Source organism: Musca vetustissima, unplaced genomic scaffold (assembly GCF_032173495.1).
Source record: "Musca vetustissima isolate MV318-11 ecotype Yass unplaced genomic scaffold, APGP_CSIRO_Mvet_v1 utg29156, whole genome shotgun sequence".
NCBI classification, from domain to species: Eukaryota; Metazoa; Arthropoda; class Insecta; order Diptera; family Muscidae; genus Musca; species Musca vetustissima.
The window spans coordinates 195,831-203,599 of record NW_026879865.1 but is presented as its reverse complement, the minus strand read 5'-3'; the positions used below and the strand labels follow the sequence as shown (position 1 = coordinate 203,599).

General features: G+C 39.9%; 1 long non-coding RNA gene across 1 annotated transcript in view; it reads left to right on the top strand.

Moving 5' to 3' along the window:
* Positions 1–1,761: 1,761 nt before the first annotated feature.
* The window catches only part of LOC133325002 (uncharacterized), a 165,968-nt gene continuing 159,960 nt past the window's right edge, over positions 1,762–7,769 (top strand). Inside the window, exon 1 of the long non-coding RNA XR_009754148.1 lies at positions 1,762–1,851. This is a non-coding gene — a long non-coding RNA (uncharacterized LOC133325002). The remainder of the gene's footprint in view (positions 1,852–7,769) is intronic.

Below are 7,769 nucleotides of genomic sequence, written 5' to 3'. Positions count from 1 at the left end.
CGTATGAACTCGGATGTGCAAGTTACATTTAAATATGTGCTTACAAATTCGGATTCTCCAAGAGGTTCTAATTATGGTCAAGGGTCGATGATCTCCCCCATCGTAAAAATGGATGAATCATCGGAACCGGGAACCACTCTAAACGAGTCAACGCCAAGTAGATCTATTTGACAAGAAGATTTACCGGAGAACGCTTAATTTCTGCAATCGGTTTATCGGGCGGGACAGAGACTCGATAACGGACAAGGAGTTTTTTCTAATTAACAAGAACCTCAAATAACGGGAAGTTATTCAGGAACTATCCGAATGATGTTTCTAGGGACTTCTTAATTGATTGAATTCCTACAACACATCAAATACAGCCGGGAGTTATTCAGGAACTATCCGAATGATGTTTCGAAAGACTTCTTAATTGATAGAATTCCTACATCACGTGCAAAGTCTACCACAGTAGCCCCTTCAAAAGAGGAGAAAACAGTGAGTGGCCCGCACACAACTAGAACGGTGATGGCTAGGATCTCTGAGCCTTCAGCTCGCTTCAAGGGAGACCAGAGCGCTGAGAAATCTCCGACATCATCTAAAGCAACTGAGGGACTGTCGAAGTCAGGCCGACAGAGAGCTCGTAAAGAATCCTAGTGAAAAGCTTATAAGGCACAACCGTCCACTGTAAATCCGCCCACTGCTGAAATGTCGAAACCAAGGTTATGACAATTGGGCAGTTGTTGTTGGATAAACCAAATGTGCCAAACAAGAAGCCTGTGCTCACGACAGCTGGGTCAACCTCTGCTAGAGTTGCAACGGGAGCCAAAACTCAAACACGATGCACGAAGTACGCCTTCGTACGCAGGTGTGGTGAAAGCCAAACCCACCATCTGGAAAAAGAAACCTACACCGACAACAAGCGACCCTGCTGCTGTACCAGATGTACCGGAGAATCTGCGATTAGCAATCAAGGATCGAGCTCACCTCAACGGGATTATCAGTTATCTGAAAGACATTTTCCTAACCGATGCCAACTAGGACGATTGTGGCTAGGACCTCTGAATCTTCAGCTCTGAAGCACTGAGAAATCCCCGACATCATCATCCAAAGCAACTAATAGTAAGGGACTGTCGAAGTCAGCGCGACGGAGAGCTCGTAAAAAGGTCTCAAGAAAAACTGATAAGGCACAACCGCCCACTGCTGAAATGTCAAAACCCAAATCCATGGTTACAACAATTGGGCAGTTGTTGGTGAATAAACCAAAGGTGGCCAACACGAAAAAGGTGCTCTCGACAGCTGGCTCAACCTTGCGGCAGTTGCAACTTAAGGAGCCCACGACTGTGAAGACAATTAGGCCCTCGAACGAGCAACAATCTCCTGCTGAGAGACGCACACAGTCGTTAGATGCACGAAGTACGCCTTCGTACGCGTCGGTAGTCTCGATGGATAATCCTGCCAAGAGTGGTAAGGGTGTGGTGAAAGCCATACCCACCGTCGCGAAGCAGAAATCTACGCCGGCTCTACCAGAGGGTCTGCGAGTAGCAATCATGTATCGAGGTGACCCCGACGGGATTATCAGTGATGATAAATGGTTGCTGCTCGACAACTATCTGAAAGACAACTTCCTAACCGATGAAGTTGATCGACGGAATCTACGGCTCGGCCAGATCACTTTGTACAAATGGGTCAAAGTTGTTAACTGCCTTACTAAGGAGTCTGCTGACTTCCTTAAACAGAAAATTACAGCTGTGACCATCTTAGGAAAGGTAGAAGCTCAAGCAAGCTATTCGGCGGGAATGGCCAAAATACCGCAGAGCAACATTCGGGCAGCGTGTGACGGTTTCTTTGGCCGTTTGAAGGCCATAATTCGTGACACTTATTCTAAAATTTGATGATATATCCCACATTTTTTGCATTTACTCAATAACAATTGAGAAAAAAAAAGAAAAAATTATGGCGTTTGACTTTGTTGCAGTTTATTTTTATCTCACCCTATATGTCGATAGTCACGTGGGTCTTAAGGTAATAAAATTCCGTATTATAAATTCAAAACCGTATAATGACTGTAAAGTTTGTCTGCATTACTTACGACGTGTGGTTAATTTTTTGTTGGGTTCCAGGACATAGTGAAATAAAAGGGAATGAAATAACTGATGATTTTCGTCAGTCACCCAATGTACGGATTGAAGAATCTGTATGGGCTATTACATGGGCTCGCAAGATTTGCACCGATAAAGCTGAATAAGATCGTTTAAAGATAAAAAAATAAAGGCACAACACAGGTGATAGAACTTTTTAGCATGACTCTCAACTCCAATTGAGATGTCAATGTTTAAATGAGGTTAAGGAAATGTTGGAAACGATCGATCATCTACATATGTGAGCTTGCTGTTTGTTGATGGAGTCGCAGTGGTGGAAATGGGTTTCACCAAAATGTAGTGAATTTAAAAAAAAAATCACGCAATTCTGTGGCAACACCTTAATGTATGAAGGAGCCAAGAACATTCAAAGAGTAGATAGCCTGCATAATAGATTGTGTATCATAATATATTGTGAAAATTAATGCTTCTTGAAATATTAGAGGTTTAAATTTTTTGTGTCGTTCATTGCCAAAAACACATGTTTCTTCTTTGATTTCACTTAAAAAGGGAGACAAAAAAGCAAACGAATCAACAAATTAAAAAAAAAAAAACAAACCAAAAACCATGCGTGTCATATAATGGTAGAGGCAGGTAGTAGTATTGTATTTATTTCTCAACACGGAAGATATACATTATGGAGCCTTTTATTAACATCAGCAGGTATATACATACATATATACCCTCCACAATCTGTGATTTAACCTTCAACCGTTGTTGCTCAATGACAAGAAAAATAGGCATAAAAGAAAACTTAAAAAAATAAAAAACACGACACAAAGCAGGTCCAAATAAAATACAAGTCATCGTGTGCGATAACGTCGCCAGACCAGCAAGAATATGCCTTAAAAAATTTTGAAGTTTTTTTGCTTTAAAAAGAAGGAAAATTACCAAAAAATACTTTCTGAGAATCATAAATGGTCAGTCAGTATGTAAGGAAGTTAAAGAACTTATTTAAAAAAATAAGAAGCAAACAAACATATTTGGTTTACCACAACAAAATTTTTTACACTTCTATGAGTGTCGATGAGTGTTCAAAAAAGATTTAATGTCACTATTCTCCTGAAGCTGAAGACTGCAATTAGTCTCCAAGGAAAGAGGAACAGAGCTGCCTTTACACTCAGGACACTCTTATCATGATATTGCTTCAATACTCAGATGGACTTATTTGTAGATTTCTAATACCCTACAGTAAACGCCTGTAACCGTCTGTCAAAAATGACAGAACTGGCACAGGTAAGGAGCCACTAGTCTAGGATTCCCTACTAAGAAAATCTACTCTGATGTCGTTTAAGTCTCTATATGACGGAACATACTAAGGAATTAACCTCCTCTGGAAAAGCAAACTCCAAGGTTCGTAGTCAGAGACAGCGGAAGCCAAATGACAGACCGACCAAGTTAGCTGCTGACGAAGACCTTCAAGTGGCAATCATTGACAAATCTGATTCTCATGGTAGGATTAGTGATAGTCATTGGTTGCTCTTTGAAGGAGCCCTTCGGTCGGCTAGCGTCTGTGGGTCGGATCAGGGAGATCGCCAGGTTGGCAGTGCCTTCATGCAGAAAGGCGCCAAAGTCATTAACTGATTGAACAGGAAATCGAAAGATTTCCTCGTGACAAACTGTCGACGGCTTTGGTACAATCTGGGAAGGAGCCAAACTTGCTGCGGTCTCCCTATCTGAGATTCCAACCAGACGGATCCTCTCAGCCTGGGTTCCCCAACCTTCAGTGGACAAGGAACTCCTGGTGAAAATGTTGACGTTGCAAAATCCCAACCTCACTACATCGAACTGGACTGTTGTCAGTCTGTCTCCTTGCAACGAGGATGGAGGGATGCTCGCAACGGTAGCAGTTTACCCAACGGGGGGCGTGAGGGAAAATTTAACTCCGGTTCGGTTTGGGTTTGGTTTCGACTGAGCACATCCACCGAAACTCAATAGGAGTAGGGAAGCGGTAAAGGCTACGCATCCTGCAGATTAATCGGCATCATTGTAAGGCCGCAGCCGCAGAACTTCTCTTGTCCCTCACGAACTCTGAAGTGGACATCGCCTTGGTTCAGGAGCCATACATTTATAAAAATATGGTTTCTAGATTAAGTAATGCCAACTTCGACATATTCGCCGCCTTAAAAGAGGTACAAACCTCAAAAACATTCAGTATTTTTTTTTTTCAGAACAATAGTATGTTATAGATAAATTATCTACATTAATAAAATAATCTAGATAAATTAACCATGTCATGTGGATATTAAGCATTCGAAGACTTTAAAAATGTCGCTATAAGTACCGGGCTAACCACAAAAGTAGCAACCTACCCTGTCGGCTCGTCGCATATAATCACATAGAGTACCTCCTGTATGAATGATTCATTTAGTGTCTGGGTATATGGAAAGTGGCGAGTTTACTTTTCCTGTATTTAACAACAATACAAAGACAAAGTGATGATTTATATGCTATTCCACGTTGTGGACAAGGGTCAGTCAGCACAAGAGTCATCATCGTCATTATGTATACAAACTTGAAATACAAAAAAAAAAAAAAACAGAACATTATTCTTATGTGAAGTAGGGTAAAATGAGGGAAATAAATGTATATATATTTCCCTGTGTTCCTCTTTATGTTTCTTCTTTTTATGTGTAGTTTGTTTTTTTAGGCGTAGGTCGTGTTAACACGTTTGCATTGAGCAAGTCAGCTAGGAAACTAACAAGCAACTTGGTCGACTAGCTTTGTCGATGAAAAAAAAACACAGGCAACCAACAACAAAACAAACTAAGCCAGACATAATGATGTTGATGATGATGATGGAGCAAACTCACAGAAAACAAAAACCCACTTAAATTTCAAGACTTGGTTTTTGTTGGTAATGTTTTGCTTTATGAGAAATGAGAAGAAACACCACAGCTGCTGGTCGTCTGGTGGAAATAACAACAACAGCTGCAATATCAGCGTCTCCATCACCCCATCCTCACCATTTAAAGTACCACAACCAGCATCATCATCACCATCATCCCCAACATTGGAGGAAACAAAAGTATCCCCCCGCCCCAGCAAATTCAAAGAGTATTGGAAAACAAACATTCAAAAGTAGCATTGAAGACAGTGGATACTAGGGGCAATGGCTAAATTAAATTACGGAAAGAAACACTATGAATGCTGTGAGGAAGAGGAGAGGGGAAAAATTAATAATTAAATAAAAGAAGAAAAACAAAAATAATGATAATGACATTTTCTTGAACATTACAACAACTCTTCAACGTGATGGTCTGGTTATTTATGTTTGTTTGGATCACATTGCGAAAGAGGGATGCCTTCTAAATTCAGTGAAAGGAAACGAAGTACCATGAAACCTTATAAAATGAATATCAAGAAGAATTGTGTTATAAAATGAAGGAAAGAAGAACAAAATGTTTTGTATTTCGTCTTCGGAAAATTACCAAACATGTTATGGTTAGGAAAGTTTTTATTATTGAAACAAGTAAAAAAGCGGAGGTTTGCGGAGGTCTATGGAATTGCACACAGGCAGCAATAAGATGAGAACGATGGTTCCATTCTCTTCGGACTTGATCTGGGATGAGCGAAGGTATATATTGCAATATAACAAAATGGAAAACTGAAGGAGTTGACCGACTGGATCCATTTTCGAACATAATCTAAGTACAATGAAAATATTGTGTTGTGCCAAGTTTCAATGAAAATGAATATTCGGTTCGCTTCATATGATATGTAAAAATTTAGTTTGGATTAAATTGGTTACTTCCTTTCGAGGGTTATGGTGGGCACCAGCCGGCCGGACAGATAGACGGACGGATTGGCTTATATTTCCTGTAAGGCCACCTCTCAGAAAAATCTAAAATTTTCACCATAGGTAATACTTTGTATCCTGATAAAATGCATACAAAGCTGGAAAATCCGCACCCCCCCCCCCCCCTTTTGGGCTTAACTCTGGTTTAGTTAAAACGACCAGATATTTTGAAATTATTTGTTTTTTTTTTCTTGGGGAAGTACTCAGTTATTTCACCCGGAAGTGCAGTTACGGTTAAACGGTTATATCCGGTTCTACGCATTCCGATTAATACAAAATGGTTACAATTTTAAAGCTTATGAAAATATCTTTCCATTGTCTGAATATGAATATGATATCGTCCGTTTGGGAGATACAGTGAAAAAACGGTTTTGGACCCAAACTATTAACGTCCTTTATCAATCCCGACTCAAACTATAGACTACATTTTGCCCTTCCCTGACTGTATATGTTGTGGATAAAAGTATGGGCTTTAGAACACCACAATAACAAGGAAATTCGTTGGCGTAGCCGAAGTTGGGTCTGTTAACGTCCCTCACCAATCCCGACTCACACTATAGACTAAATTTTGCACTTTACCCTACAAAAACAAGGAATTCGTTGGTGGTGAGTTGGTATCTGTTCATAGGAGAAAAACTCAAATCACAGGCCGTCCACAAAAAAAATCTTCTATTCGATTTGTAAATCGACTCCAAATTGTGTGAAACGGATTTGGTCCAAAGAAACTTGGGAACAAATTTCCTTTAGGACACCTCTCAGAAAACGTCCCATAGGCAGTCTTTTGCTTCCTGGTTACATAAATATAACTTTTTTTCGGGGGAAATGTATTCTTTCCGAGATAAAAGATTCCAAAAATGACGAAATGTTCACTATTTTCATTCAAAAAAAATTGACTTTGCATTAAAATGTGTAGTTACCCTTTTAAATTGAATTTCGACTGGTAGCCGGACCTCGGTCGGGATTTAATATTTTCAACATGTGCAAATTTTGAAAATATAAACCGAAACAAGGGGTATAGAATCAATATTTCGATGAGGCCTTCTCAAATTATGTATACCCTCACATAAGGCTGAGGCTATAAAAAGCTTCTACGAAAACCATTTATCAATCATTGTTTTCTTGATGTGGAGGAACAAAAAAGAAGGCATTCCCTTCCAAGCCGGGATAGTGACCGTTCAATTCCATGTTTTACCCAGTCAAAGAGAACTTAGTTTGAGCTTATGGGAGCTATGCCAGAACTTAAACCTAGGAAATTGTTTATCGTCTCAGAAAATGAAACATCAAATAGAGAAAAATCAGGATATAGTATTCGGCTATTATCGAAAATTGCCCTTCGTTTAGAAATTGGGAAATTATAGTGGAAGATACAAGAAATGCTTTATATACTATTTGGATGGTTCCGTCCCGATGATCAGAAAAGACCCGAATCCCACTCGGTCAACGTCTGTCACCTGAGCTCAATGTGTAAAAAAAGCAGGACTGCTACACATAAAACCACCAAATGTGTTAGTGTCAAAGAAGCATTTGTCTAGAAAATCTACCGAATAACGACGAAATTCTGCAAACGTGAAATCCAGCAGATCTCAATCAGGATACATTTCCAACTAGGAATAACCCGAATAGCACTATACGAGACTTATTGGTTCCAACATGTCGTGCCAAGGTTGTTCAAGATAAACCAACCCTAGGGAAGAAATTCAGAGTAGGCTAAGCTCCTCAATAATGGCATCAGTGCAAAGAAAGGAGTAAGTCTGTTTCTAGGCGGTCCAGAAGTGCCCCTAAAAATACCGGCCTCTACAACTCTGGGGAACCACACTTCAAGCAACATTCAGCGTCTGTGAAGATAATGC